This window comes from Gigantopelta aegis, chromosome 6, assembly GCF_016097555.1.
Source record: "Gigantopelta aegis isolate Gae_Host chromosome 6, Gae_host_genome, whole genome shotgun sequence".
Taxonomy (NCBI): domain Eukaryota; kingdom Metazoa; phylum Mollusca; class Gastropoda; order Neomphalida; family Peltospiridae; genus Gigantopelta; species Gigantopelta aegis.
This window is the reverse complement of record NC_054704.1, coordinates 98,151,616-98,176,745: the sequence shown is the minus strand read 5'-3', so window position 1 is coordinate 98,176,745 and position 25,130 is coordinate 98,151,616. Positions and strand designations below refer to the sequence as shown.

At 36.8% G+C, this 25,130-nt stretch overlaps 1 long non-coding RNA gene across 1 annotated transcript; it reads right to left on the bottom strand.

The window, feature by feature from the left end:
• Positions 1-8,882: 8,882 nt before the first annotated feature.
• LOC121375917 lies at positions 8,883-13,688 on the bottom strand. Its single transcript, XR_005958371.1, has 3 exons — positions 11,473-13,688; positions 10,911-11,071; positions 8,883-10,519 (listed from the first exon to the last, which is right to left on the bottom strand). It is a non-coding gene; the product is annotated as an uncharacterized LOC121375917 (long non-coding RNA).
• Positions 13,689-25,130: the final 11,442 nt, after the last annotated feature.

The following is a 25,130-nucleotide window of genomic DNA, read 5'->3' as shown; positions in this document are numbered from 1 at the left end:
AAATTGACAGATTCCCAGCTGAAACTGCAGAAACTCCGTTTCTATTTGAACACCAGACAAACACGGGGACAAAATATTCAGACGATTTGCCTCTAATTGATGATCCAGCTACTGTTAGCACTACGAGAATGACCCAGCCTTCTAGTGTGAAACTATTCTGAAAACAACGGTTATCGGCGATCAAGGCGATATCTCTGCACAGTGTAATCGAATGTACATGTGGCAGAATAGTTATTGATTCCATGAATATCTTAAAGGGACATTCCCGAGTTTGTTGCAATTTTAAAGATATTATCGACTAACTGAGACTTTTTAACGATTGTAATTACATATCAAATATATTTTTCTGCATAAAATATTACTGGCTGTATATTAAACGTGTTTCTGATCGTTCTAATATTGGTACTAGGTTAAATTTAATTTTATTTCCAAAAATATAATTTTTGAAGACAAAATGCAGTTTGGGCTTCTTACAAATATTAAGACGACCAGAAACACATTGAATATACAGACACTGATATTCTAAACAAGAAAATATATTTAATATGTAAGTTTAATCGTAGAAATATTTTATTCGTCGGAAACATCTTACAATGGAGTAATCTCAGGAATGCCCCTTTAATCAAGTTCCTCGTTTATAGGACAGCCACTACCGAGATTATTTACTGACAATGCATTCTTCTTGTACCGCCACTCAAGATTCGGTGTGGAATGAATGTGTAACGACACCCAAGTACACATCGGCTATTGGGTGTCAAGGGTTACAGCTCTGTAGTCCGAAGCTTCAATGGTCTGAAGCTTCAATACTCCGAAGGTTTATAGACCTAATGGCCCGATCACACTGGCCCGAATGCCATTCCGTTTGTTTTCCGAATATGAATTTGGGTTTTCGGGGAGCGAACGGATCATATTCGGGAAGCATTCGGTGTGTTCTAGGAGCATACTGACTGTTCGGCTCCGTACGGATGCATACGGAACGGCATTCGGTAGCTCCAAAAATTTGTTGTGCATGTTCAAAATAATTTTCATCGACCATCCGAATGTGGCGTCCATGTGTATTCGGGAAGCATTCTAGGAGCATACGGCATTCTAGGAGCATACGGCATGTACGGAAAACGTTCGGGAAGCATGCGTCTAGTTCTTGGTGCATTCGGAATGAAAATTTGGAGGTGCTGGGTTCCCGTATGCTTTCCGAAAACCCCAAATGGACCTAGAACATGACGAATGCTTTCCGAACGTTTTCAATATCCTTTCCCGATTTTTTTTCATTTATGCCGCCGAATGTATAACGAATAGCCAGAACCCTTCCAGTATTCTTTCAGAACATTTTCCGAACTGCTCGTACATTTCCAGAATGCACAGTATGTTGCGTATGCTTACCGAACACCCCGAATGGACATAGAACATGACGAACCCTTTCCGAACCCTTGCGGAAAGAGTTCGGTCCATTCTAGGTCGATTCGCCGTGTTCTGAAAGCATACGGAAAGCGTTCGGAAAGGAAACCTTTCGAAGTCAACATGTGGGAAATATTCGGTCTATTCTGAAAGCATTCTGAAAGCATACTGAAAACATTCGGAAAACAAACGGAAAGCATTCGGTGATACATTGGGGAAAACACATTCGGAGGGACATTCGGCCAGTTTAAAAAATCACACCACTTTCGTATACGGAAAACAAACGGAAGCTCATTCGGGCCAATGTGATCGCCCCATAACTATAATCACGAAGAATGGCAAAAGAACAGTGTCAAATGCACTAAACAAATGTGAATTATTTACAGTAATCACTAAGCGTACTTCTGTGTAAAACGTTGACACTACGATATGGTACATGTTGGATATCAATTTAAAGGCATCTGATTGGCTTCTTACATTCCATTCCAATATTTATTTACATGCTCATATACCACTAAGGTTTCAAGCATGTCTGTCACGGGCCCTTCCTCTGGATAGCCAGCAGGAGTGGTCCGGGACAGAAATATAGGGACAATTTTGAAATTTAAACCAAAAATACTATTGGGACATTAAAACAAATTTTATTTGTGCATTCCAAATATAAAATACCTATTTTTTAAATTTTTGCCACAATTTTGACCGGGTAATCTAAACTTAAAAAGTCTCAGGTCTATATATACTTATTTAACCCTAGGAGGATTGGGGGAAAGGTTCTTATGAGAGGCGAGTCCGCCACACAGGAAATTCATCATTTAAGGGAGGTGCCACGTCGGTATTGGGAATCTAAGTGTGGCAGGCAGGACGGGGCCGAGGCCCAGGGGAGGGGAGGAGGGAGCCTCATGGCTTCTTACATATCAATCCAAACCAACCACTGGGACTAAGGCTACACGCGTCGATTTCTTTTGTCAGATGATGTACAGGTCAACAGTGTATAATACGTAAACGCGAGCGACGTATATAACTTGGTTCAAAATACGTTTTCATTTCTCTTAAACCTGTATTTTAAAGAAAAAGATATGTCAGAAAAATAATTTTACACTCGTGTCTCAAGCTCTCGTATCAATTAGATACCATTTATCTTGCATTTCGTTTAAAATTGTATTCACCTCGCGTTCGCCCCCACTGGCGTAGCCAGGATTTTATATTGTCATAGAGGGTCAAACACATTGTTTTTGTCAGTAGTGAAGGAAGGAATGTTTTATTTAACGACACACTCCACACATTTTATTTACGGTTATATGGCGTCGGACATATGATTAAGGATCACACAGATATTGAGACAGGAAACTCGCTGCCGCCACTTAATGGGCTACTGCACCATCCCACAGACATATTACATACCACAGCCTTTGTGTAACATTGGCTGGAATGAAAAATAGCCCACCGACGGGGATCGATCGTGCATCAGATGAGCACTGAGCTACGACCCGGCCTCGTGGTAATAGGGTGACAGATAAAAACAATGTAATTGGAGGGAATAGATGTGTCCCCCTTCCCCTCCTTAGGTTCGGTTTGAAGCAACTCTGAATCAAAACGGTATGTAACGATCATTGATGTAGTTTTCTATGTTTATACAAGAACATTCTACAATGGTCACGATTTAAAGGGACATTCCTGAGTTTGCTGCAAGATGTTATCGACTATCAGAGACTTTTTAACGATTGTCATTACATATCAAATATGTTTTTATGCATAAAATATTAGTGGCTGTATATTAAACTTGTTTCTGATTGTTTTAATATTTGTAAAAGTTTAAATTTCTTTTTATTTCCTAAATTATTGTTTTTTTCGTACGTACGAAATTATTTGAAGACAAAATCCAGTTTGGCCTTCTTACAAATATTAAGATGACCAGAAACACATTGAATATACAGACACTGATATTTTAAACAAGAAAATATATTTAATATGTAAGTTTAATCGTAGAACTATTTTATTAGTCGGAAACATCTTACAATGCAGCAAACTCAGGAATGTCCCTTTAACACAACTGCAATTAAAATACAACCGATTTTAGTCGAAAAAATGACGTCACTACGTTGTTTTGTGGCGTACATTGGCCACATTGTCCTATTTCGGCTGTGTTCAACTTCAAGATGCACTGTAAAAGCATGCGCTGCACATGGCTTCCATTTCCGGTTTGTTATCGTCGTCTGCTGTGAAAAACGTCGCTAAATTTGAAACCACACAGATCGTTTTTCAACTCCCTTTTTGATTTTTAGAGGGTGAAGCCTTTTTTTTCTCAAAAAAAAACAAAAAAACCCAAGAGACGAAATGACCTTAGTGGATTTGTTTACCCCTCCCCCCCCCCCCCCCCCCCCCCCCCCATGACGAAAAATTTCGTCTCTTTGGCTTCAAAATACTTTTGCTACGATCCCTAAGACGATCGAAATGCTGATATCCGGTTGTTTCAATTGTAGAGAAACCGAGGAAATGTCGTGTAAATAAACAAAGACAAATAATTATCCACTTACAGGGGTGGACTGGAATTTATTACCCTCCTGGTAAAGATATAGCGGTGTCGTACAAATTTCGTACGCACCACCAGGTGCGTATTACAAACTGTATTTTGATTTGTCAACAGGGAACAGAGTTAATTTTGATTGGTTGGACAGCGACCTTATTAGCATAACGGGACTATTTTTTTCATTCATAATTAATGTCAAGGTCAGTAACATCCACAACTTTTACTACAAATGTCATTCATTAAAAGTTGATGTAAACTGGACCGCGCGAGAAATATTTTTAAATAAAAAATAAAAATAAAAGAATGAATTGAACAATAATTAAACATATTCATTTTATTTATTATGTGGATTTTTGGTCTACAAATTGTTATTGTCAGTTGTGGTTTGTGAATTCATCATTATTAAGGTCTACGACAGTCATTTTTTGGACCCTTGTTTTGGCTTCGTACACAATAAATGAAACATCCAACGTTAATTTTTTTCATATCATATGGTAGATTTTTATTTTTTTAAACTTAATATTTTTTGTAAAATTATGAAAAAGTAAAATATACCGACCTGTAAACAGCGTTGTTTGCTTGTTGTAGAAATTTAACAGGGGTCAAGGTTAGTAGACCAGTTTTTATTTTAATGTGGCGATGCATTGTAATAATATAGCTAATTTTGAATTTGAATGACGTCAGAATTCCAATGACGTCACTTTGCACCTCCTTACAATAACCACAAACTGGGTACATGACGTTTCCGTTTTAAGAATGCTGGAAAAAATCCAATGCAAAATTCCTATTGATTTTTTTTTTTTCGAACATTACTGAAGCACCTGAATGTTTTTGAAGAAAATTCTGTGATTGAAAAATTGTACATTTTACGAAATATGGATTTCAAGTGAAATTACGGTAAGATATGCTAGGCCCTATATTTATTTTTGTGTACAAAGAAAGCCAAAACAAGGGAGCGAAAAGTGACTGTCGTCGACCTTAAAGTTATAACTTTAGTTTTCCCGTGAACTCAGCTGCTTTTGCAAGCTACACGTTTTTAACTGCAAAAACACTTGTTATTCTCTTATTGGTTGGATTTTTGGTCAACAAATTGTTATTGTCAGTTGTGATTTGTGAATTCATCATTATTAGCATAACCAGTGCCAGTGGGGTAACGGGAACATTTGTTTCTTGGGGGCGTTTTGTTAAAATATGGAATTATGCATTAGTTTTACCCATTTTTCACCCAATATGAAAATAAACATATATTGATGCTTGTACCTTACAGCTTTCTTTAAATTAAAAAATGAAACCCGATGGAAATTTATGGGGAAGTACGTCTACACCACTCCCCTGAAAACATCACTGAGAAGTAGCGGAAGTACAACGAACTATTTCTCAATGCGGCGGTACGTAGTCGTGCACCGGCTAGTTATGCAAATCAACATCCGGTCTTGAAATAGGCTACAAAATTGATTGATTGATTTATTTATTTTTCATAATTTGATTTAAAGGAGGGTAATAAATAAAATACCACACTCGTTTTTGCTAGATATCATTTTTACGAAACTCGTGAACTTCCCAAACGTATCTGACCTCACTTTCGTTCGGTCAGATACGTTTGGGAAGTTCACTCGTTTCGTAAAAATGATATCTAGCGAAAACTCGTATAGTATTCTATATGTATCGCCCTAGATTCATTTTTACTTTTGATGATTTAAAGTTTTAAATAGTGTAGTTTTGTCACTGTATTTTTAGATGTCATTGGGAACAGGTGGTTTTCGGCGAAAGAGGGTGAAGATGTAGCAATTGCAGTGGCGGATCCAGAAAATCCATTTAGGGGGGCAACGACATGAGGCGAAATGCCAAGGGAACTTTGGGGGAGGTTTGGAGGGGGATCGTAAAAAAATGCAAATTAATATATAATAAAATATATAACAGTCGCCAATTTAGTGGGGCCCGGGCCCCTGCCCCACCCCCCTTAGATCCGCCTCTGAATTGGAGGGTTTGTCTACATGTTTACATTAGTTCAAAAGGAAAACTGAATACACTGGTGGCACTTAAGTCTGCGCAGCTAAGCATTTGTGTTATATTTTAAAGTTAAAATATTTGTTTGATCGCCACAGTACAATGGAATAATGAATGAATGAATGTTTAATGACACCCCAGCACAAAAATACACAACGGCTATTGGGTGTCACAAATAGTAAGTATATGAAAATATTATTTATATATATTTATGTAAAACCACAGTGTAAGGAGCTGTGGGTGAAAAGTATAATCCAATATACAATGGAACAATAAACGTGTTACTACTGAAAGTTATATAAGAATTGTTTCTAATTTTTTTAGGAATTTATCGATGTATAAAAGTCGCAAATGGTATAAAACCGCGTAGTTACAAACAGTACAAGAAGTGTACCTTAAAACACTCAAAAATAATTTATTTCGTTCTTACCGTCAACCATGTTCTGTAAATAAGCGTAGGAATACATGTATGCATACTATTGGAAATTGTCCGTCTAAAAATAAAAATAAGTATTGAATCAACAAAAACAGTGTATATATCTTTATTTTAACTTATATATATATATAACATGAATATCTCATCCAGTTTCCCTTATTTTTTTAATCGAGAAAACAGGTCACTTCCTTGTTCTATTTTTAAAACGATAACCGAACTTCTCGCCCATCCAGCTAAAAATAGTTCCAATCGATCTTGGTCTTCCGTGATGACGTATTTTTATGAGGTTTATGGAACGATAACGCTTGGTTTTTTAGTGACGTCAGCCAATCAGAATACAGTAAATCGTATAAATTCGGAAAGTTTGTAATTATATATATATTACCCCAGCAGGCTCTCATAACGGGGAAAATAAAAATCACTGAGAAATTATCATGCATTGGTTTAACGTACACAACTATTGGACGATTTGATGCCAACAAACCAATCACCTGGTCGGTACTAAATATGACGTCACGTAGTTTTAAAGCGTTTACGTATTTCTGGTTTCAGTGTTAAAATTGTAATAAAATGGTAGTTTAAAGGGACATTCCTGAGTTTGCTGTAATGTTTTAAGATGTTATCGACTAATAAAATAGTTCTACGATTAAAATTACATGTTAAATATATTTTCTTGTTTAGAATAGTAGTGGCTGTATATTAAACGTGTTTCTGATCGTTCTAATATTTGTACTATTGTCCGAACCGAATTGTTAACAACTACGAAAAATTACTCTCCTACCTTTAATTGCCGTTAGATTTCCTCCAAAGTTTGTCCAGACGCAAATCGCAAAAAAACCACTACAAATATACAGATTCCACACAGGAAACTATAAGGATGTCGCCGATATCGTCTTTGCTGAGATTGCATAGGGAAAAATACATGCAGTTTTCTTCCGTCTGCCATGTTGCTTGTTTATGGAATACTCTTCAAGAGGGGCGTAAGGATATTGAAGCCTCCAAAGTATATGACGTAATTAATCTGACGTCATTACCATTGCCGTATTCTGTTTACGTTAAGGTCTCACTACAGCCATAATTACAGGGTAAGTATTAACATGTTAAATTTTAACTTTTATGCGAATAAAATACTAATATATGCACATTTTCGCTAACACGAAATTAATGATAATTTAATGTGATACTAAGTGGACAGTGTTATTTTATAAGTATTATTGTTCTATTTATGGTAAGACGGACACATACAGTGTTCTCGCTGGATGAAAATTAAAGGAGGGCTGCCGCGCGGCGCCACACCCTTCAAAAGAAAACGAAGAAAAAGAAGCAACAAACAAACACCAAAAGCAAAAAAAAAAAAGCTTGATTACCATATATCGTTCTGTGTAGGTTTGTCGACTTTGTGGAAAGCTAAAACGAAATACAGGCATACTAATGTCGTGACAGTTGTCGGTGCGACATTCACGGATAATTCCGGTTTTGCTGAACTGATCAAAGTTTTAATAGTATTATTTTAATACAGATTTCAAGATATATGTAAAACTATAAAGATGTTTGTAAAGTGATCCCCTAATGTGGGATAAAAAAAACTCTCTTCATTTTATTTCCATCTTCACTGAATGAATCAATCGCTTTGATATTGCCAACTGATAAAAAGTAGTTTCGTTTTTGGAAAGTCGGTGTATATATTATTTGGCACCCAAGATAAATTATTTTAATTATAAACACAACCACTTCCGTTGTTTTTATAAGCGGTGATATCCTCAAAAAGTGAAAAGTTTATAATATTTTATAAACAATTGCCGAATAAACAGAATGACAGAAATGACAAAAACGTAAAATGCATTAGTTACAACCAATTAAACCTGCAATTGAGGGCAAAAGACAGAATGACCGGTTTGATCACGTGACACATTTGGCTCCAAAAATTTATTTCTCTTGTTGGATAACAAATGAAATGTTTTCATTGCTCAAGTGAAATATAACTTTTATTGTGTGTATCAAACATACAAATGGATACAGGTATGGGACAAAATAGGGCTGTTAAAAATGCTGTTAAATTACGTTATGGTAACGGTAACTGTCGTAAGCTACTGAAGTTTTTCGTCAGTTACTTTTTCATGCACACAAGTCGGCTTGTTTCCTTTGATGTCCAACGTGCAGAATGATGATTATAATTGTGTTGAAAAAAGTGTGCATTTGGAAATAGCGAAGATTGGTGCTGTATAATATAGTAGGGTTCGGGAAAGTAAAGAGTGGCGCTGAAAAATATAGGAGAGCGGAAAGGAGGGCGGCAAAATAGAGCAGCTAGAACACCGAGTCTTTAAGTGATATGTATCATATTACACAAATTACTTGTTTGGGCACTTGACATTCTGTTCCAAACACTGACCCCTGTTCTCCATCATTTTTTTTTTTTACACTGCATCAGGTCTATACTACGGACGAGCACCTTAATTTCTGCTTGTACCAAAAACAATTCAACAATTTCTACCAACTGCAACAAGTGTATTATGAGAAATGTACTTTAAAAAATAATAACACACATGCAAATGATATTGGTGTTATTCATTTCACCCTGTAATTAAAAATCAACAATATATATTAATAGTAAATCATATATAAATACGTTACTCCTATCACAATAAAAGAATGTCAAAATCTATGATTTGTATTATATGCAACACACACGCGTTGTGTTATGCATTGCATAATAATTGTACTTAACAAACACTTATTAACTGAAACATATGGGTATATGTTGTTACATGTAATACTTTCAGTTAAATATAAAACATTTTAAAACTAATACATACGTGTTACCAATTTTGTCCTGAATATATATGTGTTTATACTCATTGCACAAGATATATTTATAAAATTTATGATTTATAATAAAAGTAACATGTATAAAAATGTTATTTAATGCACAACAATTGTTCTCAACAGTCTACCATTTCAGTTAACAAATACATATTATTATGTGTCATTGCCTAATACATGTACCTATTACTGAACATCAAACATTGAAAATTAACACCTAGCTGTGTTATTAATTTCATCCAGTAATGACGAAAATCAACAATTTTTATTCCACTCGTATAACTACGTTTTCTCATTGCACAACAAATATACTTGAACATCTACGATTTACATTAAATGTAAAACCTGTATACATACGTCCTACACTCTTAATAATAATTGGTATCAACAAAAACAAAAGTCTAACATATAACCTCTGCCTCAGAACCATCCTTCGAACAATGAAAACCACTCCCATCTCTGAAATGGTACAGAAAGCCAACACTTAACCGCTGGAACAACACAGCTTGTAATACGATGAGAGAAACATGTTTTCAGAGGCACAGCACGTTCTAAGCTTTCACCAAAAAACGCTTGAATGGCAATTTCAAAACTATCAACTGAAAACAGCAAAGTCAGATACTAACATAAACCTTTAGGAAACATATACTACCCAAAGTTTAGAATTACAAGTGAGAACATCCATCCCTTTAATCTGTAGCAGAGTGACACACACCCTGCGCCCTTGCCCTGGAACAGAATGTATCAGTTACCTTAAAAACAAATTATCTATTCAATAAACCTACTATTATTCTGCAGTTAATCCCAGATCATTGTGGGAATGGGAAACTTGCCAATGAGGAAAGAAATTGAAAAAATACATCAAAACCACCATCAAGCACCGATGGGATTCAGCTTCCCAAAACACCACGAGTACAAGATACACCAAAACTTCATCAACTACACCAGTGCACAAAACCAGCATACCTTGCTAAAAGGAGAAACGCTTAAAATCAAACTATGGGGAAGAGCCAGAAACATGAAGAACTACTTTAACACAATCATCGAACGCAGAAGATCGCATGCCATTAGCATGCACGTAAGATACAATCATTAGTTTTCATTTTTTAGTATCTTGGCACACTTTTGACATACAAAGTCGTCAAGATCATCAAGTTTTTTCTGTGGACAACAATGTTCCAGGTGCACCCACAAGTCGCATAAATCGCACTGGCCCCAGTCATAAGTAGACTTCGTCTTCTTAACCATAGGCGGTTCCCTTAACCCACACACAGCACAGTTACCACCTGGACTTGCAGGGCTGTGAATAGTTGCATTGCTTTTTCCGTAACCATCTAAAATTCGAAATATGTGTAAACGCCATTTAACAGTAATGGTTATACTTGCATGCACATTCATTAATCGACACATATACACTGAGGGTGAATTGTTGTTTATATTTGCAAAGAAGAAAGCCTAAAATTCAATTTACTAAATGCAAACAATATATTTTTAACAACAGATTAATGTTTGTTTAAATACTTACTAATTTATTTTAATATACATCGATTTAACAAATATTGTGTTTATAAGGGATATTAATTTCTAGTACACGTAACGCAGTATTGATTTTTTTCGGATTTTCCTAGGTTTACATAATTAATATAATAATAATACATGTAATTGCAAACAATAACAATTATGTTACAGTTACGTACTACTGTCATTGTCAAATCATTCATTCACCTTCTCTGGCATCTTTACTGTCGTCGTCTCGCCATCATCACTGTCGTCATCTATACTGTCGTCATCATCACTTTCATCTACTCTGCTGTAGTGGCCAACATCATCATCAAACATTTCTTCATCATAAATCTCAGCATCATCGTCATTACTACTTTCGTCATCTATAAAATATCAGTAGTACATTTCAAGTAAAACGTTTCGCTAATTAACAGACTGGCTTTGTTTTGTAACTAATGTGCGGTTACTGTGTTATGGTGGCTTTTTTTCTTATACGGTAATTCCTCAGCTATATGATTATTTGTCTTATATCTTTTAACTGCTTTGTTTATGTATCTTTAGCCCGATTCTTTTAATACACCATAATTGAACTTGCATAGAAATCTATAAGTGTTTTTTTTAAAAAAAGGAACTTTAGCATAGAATATGATTTTGCTCAGATGCATTTTATACTGTCATGATACATGTCAGTATCATAAAGGGGTGGTGGTAAGGGTGGTTCTGAAGTCATAACAAGCAATGTCATTGCTTAAATATAGTATTCTTTCAGGAGTATGAATAATACCTGATGAAAAATTTATAAAAATCGGTGCTACTTCAGACTTGTCAATTCCATCTCTTTTCCAAAATACTTCCTCTACTTCTCGCTTAACGATATCGACTGCTTTGCGCCATATTTCTGCTGTGATAAGCTCTGAAGTGATGAAAAATATAAATGTCAACAGTAATGTGCAAAGAAAACGTAAATTTTATTATTGTCAGATTATAAAAATAATACAAATTGTGTTATATGATTGAATTTTGTTTACATTTCATGTTGCAAATTTAATACTTGAACACAGCTAGTAAATGTATCCGATGTAACCTTCTTATATTAGTGATTTCACAGAAATATATTAAGAACGAAATTTAATACATTGACTTAATGTATATTGCTTCGCTGTTAATTACAGGTGCATTCACTAGCCTACATGAAATGTGATGAAGGAACAAATGTTTCAACTTCTACTTCGCCTTGTAGGCGTAAACATGCGAACCACACGTTCGTGCAAAGGGATTTTCCTACCCTAGATCAGGCGCGGATCTAGGATTTTTTAATAGAGGGAGCCCAAAAGCCGCTATTTGTTTTTAAAATAGAATTTAAAGGTCCTTGACGGATGGTCGGGATCAGTTGGAATTTTTTGTGTATTCTGCAATATATTTTGTTTGACCCTCTTCATACACGTATTTAAAAATAATATTTAACCCTGTAATTTGTTGATAAATTGTAAAGATACAAATTATTATTTACACGGATTTTTTTCTTCAAAAAACGTTATTTATTTGAGTATCTACATATGTTTAAAAATTAATAGTATGTTTTTAGGTCACCTGAACCGATTTCATCGTCCGTCATACCGTCATCCTTAAACCTTTCATATTTTCAATCTATTATCCAAAACTATTTCACCAAAGTTTGTAAGAAGTTTCCTTCGCACATGGAAAAATAAATTTCGGCCTAGCAGTTGATAAGTTTGGCATTCGTAAATTACAAAGAGATTACTAAACAAAAGAGGGGTACAAGAATTACGTTTCGGCGAGGGAACGGGTCCCAATGGACCCTTCCCTTGGATGTGACGTTGTAATTAGTGGAAGACAGAATGTACCTTTGGCTTTTAAAAACAAGTTAAGAACGTCTTTTTCTTAGAATTTTCCCTAGCTACCCAGTTCTTTTCTTCAGCTTGTATCAACTCGATCGGGTTCAATTCACAGTGCTTCACTGGGAGGCGAATCGCTATATGACCGTGCTGTTCGGCTACTCTGTCAGTACAGTACACTGGTGTTGGCTTATCTCGTTTGGCTAATGCCAAAAGCTCGGCTTTCGTTAAATCTTCGTCGTATATTATGTTTCTTTGGTTCAGCCACGAAATAATAGCTGTTTTGTTTAAAGAACTTGAGACAGGTTTTGTGTCAGATGTTAATGCATTGTGGTACGGAGCATTGTCCAGTACTATCACACTTGCGGGTGACAAATTGGGTATCAAAGTATGTTCGAACCATTCCAGAAAATGCTTTGAATTCATTTCATCGTAGTAATCGGCACTTTTTGTTTTTGATTTAAAAATGAGCCCACAGTTGGGAATGAAGCCCTGCTCTGCCGAACCAGCATCCATAATAATGCGGCTACCCTTCCCTAATGGGATATGCCTACCACACAGTCCACACACCCTCACATGCATGATTGGTGTTGCACCAAGTCTCATCCAAGTAAACAATCTCTCTGCCTTCAGTCCGATATGTTTTAATTTTTCTCAAATAACTGCACCTGACAGCTACAACGTCTATTCTTTCCTTAATGAAACGCTTGCCGTGTTTTTTGTAATATTTAAAACCTATCTTTTTAAGATTCGTATTAAGGGTAGTCTTTGATAAATTCAACCCCCTGCATGTTAGTGTTCGTTGTAATGATTTTAAAGATAAAAACACATTTTTTCTGTAAGTTTCGTGTACTGTCCTACGAATTAATGACAAATCAAAAGTATCGCACAAGGGTTTTCTCCTACATTTTTTTTATATTCTGGTTATGTATGGTTTCAACTGTGTCAGAAACGGATTTGTTTTTATAACGGTGAATAATACATTTAACTGTGGAATGTGGAATTTTTAATGCTTTTGAAACACGCAGTGTAACTTTATCATATGCTACAACAGGTCTTTTTCTGTTATGTTCATTCTCAAAAAATGTATACAATGAATAAATATTTTCCTTCACCGCTTCTGGTAAAACTCTCCGTGTTTGGCGGGTTTTCCCCATGCAGTTACATAATTGTCATAACTTTTATTATAATCAGCTGATTTGAACAAAATGTAACGCTGATGTAATCTTTACATCACTTGCCATGTCTTGACGTCGTTAGGTAACGTCACATCCTTACGCCCCTCTTGAAGAGTATTCCATAAACAAGCAACATGGCAGACGGAAGAAAACTGCATGTATTTTTCCCTATGCAATCTCAGCAAAGACGATATCAGCGTCATCATTGCAGTCTCGTCTGTGGAATCTGTATATTTGTAGTGGGGTTTTTTGCGATTTGTGTCTGGACAAACTTTGGAGGAAATCTAACGGCAATTAAAGGTAGGAGAGTAATTGTTCGTAGTTGTTAACAATTCGGTTCGGACAATAGGTTAATTTTCATTTTATTTCCGAAAAAATATTTTTTCTTACGTACGAAATTATTTGAAGACAAAATCCAGTTTGGGCTTCTTACAAATATTAAGACAACCAGAAACACATTGAATATACAGACACTGATATGCTAAACAAGAAAATATATTTAATATGTAAGTTTAATCGTAGAACTATTTTAATGGTCGGAAACATCTTACAATGCAGAAAACTCAGGAATGTCCCTTTAATGCAATTCATTATAGTTTTTTTTTTTTTTCCACAGAATACATAGAACTTTTGAAAATTATTTGTGAACCGTGAATAAAATACAAAGTTAAAACAATACCCAGAACAGTAAAGTAGTTTACGTCGTTTCTATATACATGGGCGTATAGCCGATGTAAGCTATATCGAAAATACAGGCTTTAAAAAAACAACAACACATAGCTGGGGTAATAAATAGAATAACAAACTCGGTACCAGTTATTATCAAATTTATGTCCCTCGTGAAATAATTTCCACTTGACACTCGCTAAAGCTCGTGACAAATAAACATTATTTCACTCGGGACATAAATTTGATAATAACTGGTAACTTGTTTATTATCCTCTATATATCTATATATTATATAATGAGCGCATTTTTAGTGCCCCCCCCCCCCCCCCCCCCCCCCCCCTGTATTTACTGGCCTGCATGACGGCACATAAGTCTGCGCAGCAAACATTAAAACAGCCACGTCTGTCGCTATTATTCACAAAAACAACAGGTAATGGATCCGACTTTTTGTAAATTCGACACAACAAACTCTTCCTATTACAGTCTGTTTCAGGAAAATTTAGATTAGGCAAATGAGATAAATATAAATGGTGTTCCATGCTCCTTAATTTGGACAACGCAAAAATGACAATATAAAAAAGCCCAATGTCAAAATTTATGATCATTATTCAACAAAAGTTGTCTGTTATTAACTGTGTAAATAAGCACAAATAGTGTTCATTAGAAATATAGGACAATCAATGATAATTTTGAAACAGACTAGCTAAAAATAAGCATAGTCTGGGTGGCCATATTGGTTGTGTTGTGTCACTCGGAGGGAAATTCAAAGTATGCTTGGATGTTTACGTTAACAGATAAAATAAAGCATTGATTTCGTTTATGGATTCATAAATTACAATAAGGTATGTACTGAAGCTTCTGTGTAAACTTGTGTAAGTTGATATATCCTCGAAGGATCGTGAAGCGTCCTATTAACGGGAAAATGGCTACACCGCACACGTATTGTAATCGCACGATCAATTTGATTATTTGATATATTACCTTATTCAATTAACTACAAATACCAATTAATAAAATGTTTATAACCTTACCAGTGTATTCCGTCGATCGATAAAACACATGCCACTGTTGAATGTTTACATTCCAAGGCCTGGATCGGAAAGCCTCCTATAGGTAAGTTTTGATACCAGTCTACTTCCGGCGGTGCAAAAAGTATGAAAGCTCGTATTGGTTATTAATCACTGTTTACACAGTTTGAAGAAAACTACATTTCTGGCAACTGGAACATGTGAATACAGTAACAAACGAACATATTTACAAAGTGGTACACTGGTAGGCCCAATAGAAGATATTCTTCATCTAATTTGCAATGTGGTACAAAAAACGTCAAGTGCACCCAATTGCTGCTAACATCACACTGGGCCCAGTTAACGAGAACCACGCAAGACATATTTGTTTCAGCTTTGCTGGTTCAAACATATTGCAAACACAGCATTCATCTTCATCATGGAAGCTGATTTCACTGCTGTTGTCACACTCGGCTGTTTCCTCAGATGATTTTTGCTTCTTTGTTGCAGCTGTGCTTGCTGATGGAATAGTGTCTGGTGCAGGTCGTTTGAATGATGAAAGATGTTTAAGTTGATTTAAAACAGGACTTTCTGAAATAGCTTTCCCTCCAGTCTTTACAACTTGGTCTTTTTGCTTCTTTGCTGGTTTGTTGGGGAGTTCTTTCATTGGATCACTGTCTTCAACAAATAGGTCTGTGACTGTTGGTCTGCTGCTTGGAGATTTGCCAGTGAACACTGATGACACAGACAGCTGGTTGGTGTCAATCACAGTAGCATTTAAAGGATAGATGCCTGTCTTGCGGAAACTTGACATCAAGTTCTGTTGAGAAAGAGCTTTCGTATAAATCGTACAGACAATCTCACCCAAGTCATACTTAGTGATGACTTATTTGATGTTTCTCCCCATGAAGTTTGCACATTCAGCATACGGGTACTGCTTAAAAGGACCGAAGCAACCCAGATCTAACGGTTGCGTCAGATGACTGGTATGGGGAGGAAGAACGAACATAATAATTTTATGTTCTCTAGCCCACTCTTATAAGTGCAAGATTTATATGACTAGCATGTCCATCATACAGCAACAGTTTGTGATCAGAATCCATGAAGTGGCGACAGCGGGTTTCCTCTCAATATCTGTGTGGTCCTTAACCATATGCCTGACGCCATATAACCGTAAATAAAATGTGTTGAGTGCGTCGTTAAATAAAATAAAATTTAAAAAAATCCTTTTTTTTGGGTTCTTTATCGGTAGCAAGTACTTCCTGGTTCAGAATTATTGTGCTGTCAAAGTTCACACGTGCGCAGATTCGTAATAAACAGGCCGTACGTAAAATAGGATGCTTCTTGGCTTAAGACGCTTTTCGATCTTTAGCGATACGATTTTGATCATTACAGCGGTGAGAGACACGTGTTTATACAAAAACACGTTGGTCGAGGCTGGCAAACGTTACTTTTACTGCATTAATTCAGAGGTGTGTTTTTTTTCAATCAAATTGTTATCTACCAGTTTTATACATATATTCATAATCAAAATGTGTTGTTTTAACAACTGTTTTATGAATGTCGCCTGCTTGGTCTGCTAAGCCTGTGACTAGCTGGTGTTTTTGGACAGTTTTAACAATTACTGTCTCAAGTAAATGCACTTGTGTACATTGTGTATGTACCTAGAGGTTTTTCGGTATCAATTATTTTACCTATTTGTCCATTTTGGCCAATACGTACACGTGTATCTCCAATTTTAAAAGCAATAGCCACTGTTGATTTTGAGAGCGGTATTTATCCAGGGAGACAAGTCGGTTCGGGTAATTTATCATAAACAAAATAGTTATCTCCAATTAAATGTAGGCCCACAACGGAATGAATGAGTCGATGTTGACCGGCATCAGTGGTGGGGTAGTTAAGTCATCGGACTTAAGGCTTGTTGTACATGGTTCGCAGCCTGGTACCGGCTTCAACCCAGAGCGAGTTTCAACGACTCAATGGGTAGGTGTAAGACCACTACACCCTCGTCTCTCTCACTAACCACTAACTCACTGACCTGGTCAGACAGCCCAGATAGCTGAGGTGTGTGACCAGGATAGCGTGCTTGAACCGTAATTATATAAGCACGAACATAAGTTAAAATAATTGAAATGAGTGGATATTTAACGACACCCCATCACAACACGTACAGGACTGTGATGTACGGTTGGAGTCTACAGTTTCGCCTTACTCGTTCAACTGACGACTCTTGCCGTTTTGTGTATCGTTACTGTTGTGTCCCTTTCATTAATATATTTTCATTTGTGACATGCATTTATTCACAAATAATATTTCCATATACTTACCATTTGTGACACCCAATAGCCGATATGTATTTTTGTGCTGGGGTGTCGTTAAACAAACATTCATTCATTCATTTCATTAAAGCCGCACACCCTAGTTCCATCCAGCGAAAATAAATTATAATTTGGTTAATCTACAAACCTGTAACACGCTCAGATCACGTTTTTATCAAATGGAGTGAAAAAGCAGGTTTTATATCGATAAATACCATGGGAATCCCCATGTCCCAATTGCTTGAAATAATTTTGAAAGTTAGTATTCTGATGTCACCGGTAGAAGCACAACAATGCCTACGTCACGACAAATTTCACAGACTTGGGGTGCGTTCGTTTCACCTCTCCTGGACATGTTCCAACTGTTCTGTCCTGGTTGTATCCCCTCTCCAGATATCGTAAGACTTAGCAAAATTATTGGTTTTAAGGGTTTGTAACGTTTTGTATTGAGACACTTACTTGTCTGAACTTTAGTTACTGAAAATGTTCACGAACTGTGAAGAAAAATCTCACAAATGAACAACAACAAATCGGATGTTGATTGCGCGAACCGTGCACAAGAAAACAAACCGAACCAAAATGATAACGGTCACGTGATATACCAACGTCTGTGACATTAAAAATAGATTGGACCTCGCTTGCTTAACGGTTTTTTCTCGACAACACGTTTTGTGAAAACAATGCAAAAAATGCATTTCGTGGTTTTACAAACATCAGGATTACCAAAAAGCACTTCAGGTGAATGGAAATGTGTATTCTAAATAATAAAATGTAAGTAAAGTGCAATTTTATTTGTGAAAAATGGGGTTTAATAGCGAAAAATAACGCCGTAATTGTTAACAAATAAACGTAACTAGGGTGTGTCCCTTTAACAAACAAAGTTGATACTCTGTACATCGACGTTTTTCCATCCCCATTTGAAAAATGGTTGGAACATACATGCGTGCATTTTAAAATGTTTTCTGCTGACAACCAAACTGCTCTAGGGAGGTGGTGTAAATTTTGCTAACTTTGCAAACCTCCCAGTCGTATCTGCTGTATTATAGCATCTACGAATGGCACAATAATCGTTTTCCATAATTTCCCTAGGAAGGATAACTAATAATGATACGCCTTGCTCACGATGTCGCGGCATTTACAGTTTTGCGGTTTAGCACGCGCAATGCCCCCTGGTGGCACGTTTATTATTAGAAGTGTGATGACAGACAACACACTGTTTTGCCCGTTAAGAAATTTGAAGAAATGTCAAAAATGTTGGTAAGTATTCATAGTTTTACTGTTTGGTCATAAAATAACAGAGTGATTTTACTGACACTCCCATGCTTATAGATAGTCACAGTACTTACCATACATGCATACAATTCTACTCTGCCAGCTATCAGACAATCTGGTTGCCGACAATCAAAACGAGACTATACACGGTCACAATGTTACTATATTTACAACGCGCGACCTCTAGAAAAGTATGGAAACATTTAAGGCCATTGCCTATATATATATTTTTTTTTATCCCACTGCCTCCTTTCCTTTCTCTCCTTTGATATTCCATCTCATTCCTTCCTGATCTGGCAACTCCTACCTTTCAACTTCTTTCGCTGTCCCCTGCGCGTGCTGTAACCTCACCGTGGTGCAGGGGTGTAACATTCTCTTTGAGAATGGCCAATACAGCACAAATTGAAGTTTAGAGTAAAATTCGGTGTCCGTAAAATTCGGTGATATTTGTATTTTTGGCACAGTTCTTTACACTGTTTTTGTTTAAACCTTGAATTTTTATATTGATGTTGATCATCACTTTATTTATTTGCATTACCATAGTTTGACACCCAATAGCCGATGTATTTTTCGTGCTGGGGTGTCGTTAAACATTCATTCATTCATTCATTCATTCATTCTTTCGCTGTCCACCTCCACAAACCAGCCCTTCTCTCTCCAACCGCGACAGGTGCTCGTCTCTTATGGCTATCGTCTCGTCTCTTGTGGCTTTTAGCTGTGTGCTTAGTCTCTCCACTTCGAGGAGTGTTCAGTAGTTACTTCTGGCATTGTTAAAGGGACATTCCTGAGTTTGCTGCATTGTAAGATGTTTCCTAGTAATAAAATATTTCTACGATTAAACTTGCATATTAAATATATTTTCTTGTTTAGAATATCGGTGTCTGTATATTCAATGTGTTTCTGGTCGTCTCAATATTTGTAAGAAGCCCAAACTGGATTTTGTTTTCAAATAATTTCGTACGTACGAAAAAACAATATTAGGGGAAATACGATGAACTTTAACCTAGTACAAATATTAGAACGATCAGAAACATGTTTAATATACAGCCACTAATATTTTATGCAGAAAAATACATTTGATATGTAATTACAGTCGTTAAAATGTCTCTGTTAGTAGATAGCATCTTAAAAAGTACAGCAAACTCAGGAATGTCCCTTTAAGAATAATGCCTATATTTATTGGCAATTTAAACAAAGCACATAACTTTTAATATGTTCTATTCTTTGTTTCACTCGATAAATATTGATTATATAACTGTTGAATCTTACTAATATGAGGAACAATTAAAAAAATGCCCACACTGTCTTGCAGAAGAATAATAGAATTATTATTACCGACTTTTCCATTGGAAAATGTTAATATATTACTACAATTGAAAAACGAAACGTTTTAAAGTGACATTCCCGAGTTTGCTGCATTGTAAGATGTTTCCGACTAATAAAATATTTCTACGATTAAACTTACATATTAAATATATTTTCTTGTTTAGAATATCAGTGTCTGTATATTCAACGTGTTTCTGGTCGTCTTAATATTTATAAGAAGCCCAAACTGGATTTTATCTTCAAATAATTTCGTACGGACACTGCTAAATTATATTTTAGGAAATAAAATGAAATTTAGCAGTGTCCCTTTAAGTTGACTTTTCTACGTTCTTGTGTTCACGTTTGTTTACTAGACATTACAACAAATGTGTGTACAATAAGAGCCATTTTTGACCCGTGCGGTCCACCGTATTGTAACGTTTGCTATTTACCGCGATATCGTGGTAACCTCCCTTGAACGGAAGCCAGTGCTGCTGTGAGAGATGTAACACTTAGCTTGGTGAACGAGCACCACTGCTGTGAGAGATGTAACACTTAGCTTGGTGAACGAGCACCACTGCTGTGAGAGATGTAACACTTAGTATGGTGAACGAGCACCACTGCTGTGAGAGATGTAACACTTAGCTTGGTGAACGAGCACCACTGCTGTGAGAGATGTAACACTTAGCATGGTGAACGAGCACCACTGCTGTGAGAGATTAACACTTAGCATGGTGAACGAGCACCACTGCTGTGAGAGATGTAACACTTAGCATGGTGAACGAGCACCACTGCTGTGAGAGATGTAACACTTAGCTTGGTGAACGAGCACCACTGCTGTGAGAGATGTAACACTTAGCATGGTGAACGAGCACCACTGCTGTGAGAGATGTAACACTTAGCTTGGTGAACGAGCACCACTGCTGTGAGAGATGTAACACTTAGTATGGTGAACGAGCACCACTGCTGTGAGAGATGTAACACTTAGCTTGGTGAACGAGCACCACTGCTGTGAGAGATGTAACACTTAGCATGGTGAACGAGCACCACTGCTGTGAGAGATTAACACTTAGCATGGTGAACGAGCACCACTGCTGTGAGAGATGTAACACTTAGCATGGTGAACGAGCACCACTGCTGTGAGAGATGTAACACTTAGCTTGGTGAACGAGCACCACTGCTGTGAGAGATGTAACACTTAGCATGGTGAACGAGCACCACTGCTGTGAGAGATGTAACACTTAGCATGGTGAACGAGCACCACTGCTGTGAGAGATGTAACACTTAGCATGGTGAACGAGCACCACTGCTGTGAGAGATGTAACACTTAGCATGGTGAACGAGCACCACTGCTGTGAGAGATGTAACACTTAGCATGGTGAACGAGCACCACTGCTGTGAGAGATTAACACTTAGCATGGTGAACGAGCACCACTGCTGTGAGAGATGTAACACTTAGCATGGTGAACGAGCACCACTGCTGTGAGAGATGTAACACTTAGCATGGTGAACGAGCACCACTGCTGTGAGAGATGTAACACTTAGCATGGTGAACGAGCACCACTGCTGTGAGAGATGTAACACTTAGCATGGTGAACGAGCACCACTGCTGTGAGAGATGTAACACTTAGCATGGTGAACGAGCACCACTGCTGTGAGAGATGTAACACTTATTGTCCGAACCAAATTGTTAACAACTACAAAAAATTACTCTCCTACCTTTAATTGCCGTTAGATTTCCTCCAAAGTTTGTCCAGACACAAATCGCAAAACCCCCCACTGTAGTTGTACACCTGCTGTTCCTGTGGACATCCTCTACCTGGAAAAGGTCTCATCAAATGTTTCTTCAAGGGGAAGGCTTCGTCACCAATCACAACATAAGGCATAGGTCCTAAATATTCTGCCCCAGGTAATGGTGCATCTGCAGGAAAATGGAATATGTTTCTGGTTTAATATAGACTTCCCAAGATTGGAATTAGAAAAAATGCCGCTTAAATGATTAATAAACAAAACCCCAACGCTCGGACGTAACAATCTGTTATGACGTATGAATACATGTACATGTCAATCACTCAGCTGATAATCAGTTGAAACTAGGTTTAAAGCGGAAACAAAGATTGTAGCTATTTAAACAATTTAATACTAATTTAACAGTTTTATATATAAACAATGAAATTATAATAAAATAATTGACAATAGCCAACTTTTTCAAAATAACTTTTCGCGGCATTTTGCTGAGTACTACGTCATTGTCAGACATAGGCCTATCTACGTCACTGACCTATTAAAGGGCTTCATCAAGTTCAGTCTGAGTGAATCACTGTCGAAAATGATTCTTCATCGTTTTAGGGGGACAACAGGACTTTTAGGCTGAGCCACATTTATTACGATGTTGCTTTGGAAAGAGGTAAGACTGTTCGGTTCGTAATGTCCCCCGGTTTCTTTTCGTACACTGATGTAAAACTTGCACAGAATTACATCGAGTTCTTTGGGGGGCATTGCATGTATTGGTCTGGACTCATTGATTGATTGTAGATAGAGTTGAATAGAGTTTTTTTGGCAGTATTCTTAGTTTAATTTTCTGTAATTACATTACCAATCATCGTATCATCTACTTCTACAAATCTACGAGTTTTGTTTTTGGGCCTGCCGGATTGTGGCGTCTGCTTCGATGTCCGTGGATCTACCCTATGCCCTGTTTGCACTAAATGTAAACGTTCTGGTGACAATTCAGCTTGATAACTGGACCCGTCAATCATAACTATATAATTACCGGAAGGTAGAGTTGCTTCGATTGTAGCACTTCCTTTTTTATCGATAGTAACGCTATCTCCGACTTCAAAAGACGCCATGTTTCTTTGTCAACAATTTTGACAGGTGTAAATAGTTCTACGTTTTCAGTATATAATTTGCATAATAATGTAATTTGCATACTTATGTTCTAAATATTTGCATAGTTATGTCTCAAAATGTGTGATTTATGTAATGGGCATGCCCAATGCTATTCCTTAGTATTGATATGATAAAGAAATTTATTACATGGCTTTCTTTCATGGGATAGCTCTGTTACCTGAGGATGAGAGAAATGTTGTTCTGTCCCCATACCATGCACTCGACGATATCCCAATTTTCGCAAAGGGCACTGTCACGGGGATCCTATAATACCCGTGACTGAATAAAACACGATTATCCAAATATCTCACCTAACTGTATATCTATTAGATCTCCCTGTATCGGGCAGTTTAAAACCCAAATGGCTCGTCTCTAGGTATAATCAGAGATAAGATCTTATATAAATATATATATATATATATATATATATATATATATATATATATATAGCACGTTTAGTTCACTAGAAAACACAACAAAACACAATACACTTTGGAATCTGTATTACCACTACGCTGACAAATGTACTTGCCGCAGTAGTTAATTAACAACAACAAATATAACAACCCAGAACTAATCACTTAATTAGTTAATCACTAGGTGTCTAGTTTACACAATATTCTAATCACTTCACCGTGATACAACACACACACGTGTGATAATTGAGAAACGCTCCCAGGGGAACTTAATTAATAAGGAATTACAACTCTATTCCTAACTGGTTAGTTTTTAATTAACCTTTAACTACTCATTCAGTAACCTTGTAATACAGAATTAATACTGGTACCTAACACAATAAAGAAAGAAGTGTTTTATTTAACGACGCACTCAACACATTTTATTTACGGTTATATGGCGTCAGACATATGGTTAAGGACCACACAGATTTTGAGAGGAAACCCGCTGTCGCCATTACATGGGCTACTCTTCCGATTGGCAGCAAGGGATCTTTTATTTGCGCTCCCCACAGGCAGGATAGCACAAACCATGGCCTTTGTTGAACCAGTTATGGATAACTGGTCGGTGCAAGTGGTTTACACCTACCCATTGAGCCTTGCGGAGCACTCATTCAGGGTTTGGAGTCGGTATCTGGATTAAAAATCCCATGCCTCGACTGGGATCCGAACCCAGTACCTACCAGCCTGTAGACCGATGACCTGCCACGACGCCACCGAGGCCGGTCCTTATCACAATAAAGACAATAACCTACAGTTTGCCTAGGTCCTCTAGGATCACCGGCTAAGCTTTATGTTACCAAATACTCGTATAAAATATTAGACAGTGAAGCCTACAATTTACTTCGTCAGATGACCGGAAACACTGTCTAAATAATATTGGTATAATACAGTATTAAAATATTTAAAGTCACATCAAGGTTATACAACAGAGCAGAAAAATATATTTACCACGTCCGGACTGAACTTATATAGATCGTTCAGTGGACGACGTCCGTTTCCCCTGGATACTTCCAATGTTTCTCCTCGATATATCTAAAATCCTATCTATTTATTCAAAAATCTCAGAGACCGCGAATAACGAAACGGTACGCCCCCCCCCCCCCCCCCCCCACACACACACACACATACACTATTTTATATATATCACAAGATAAAAATCTGGCTTGTGCCCACTCTCACTAGAGATTGTTACTCCCTGCAAATATTGTTCATACAGGCCTGTATTGGACTTCTAACCATGTACAAAGTATAACACTCACCATTCCACAAGATTTGTTTTGTTCCTGCGAACAGGTAATAATACTCTGCATTGCAATCACCTTTTCAACTGGGTATCAGAGTGACTTTTCAATGTCTATATAAACTACTTTTGCCCCAAGTATATCAGCTTTAAAGGGACATTCCCGAGTTTGCTGCAAGTTTTAAGATGTTATCGACTAACAGAGACGGTTTAACGATTGTAATTACATATCAAATATATATTTCTG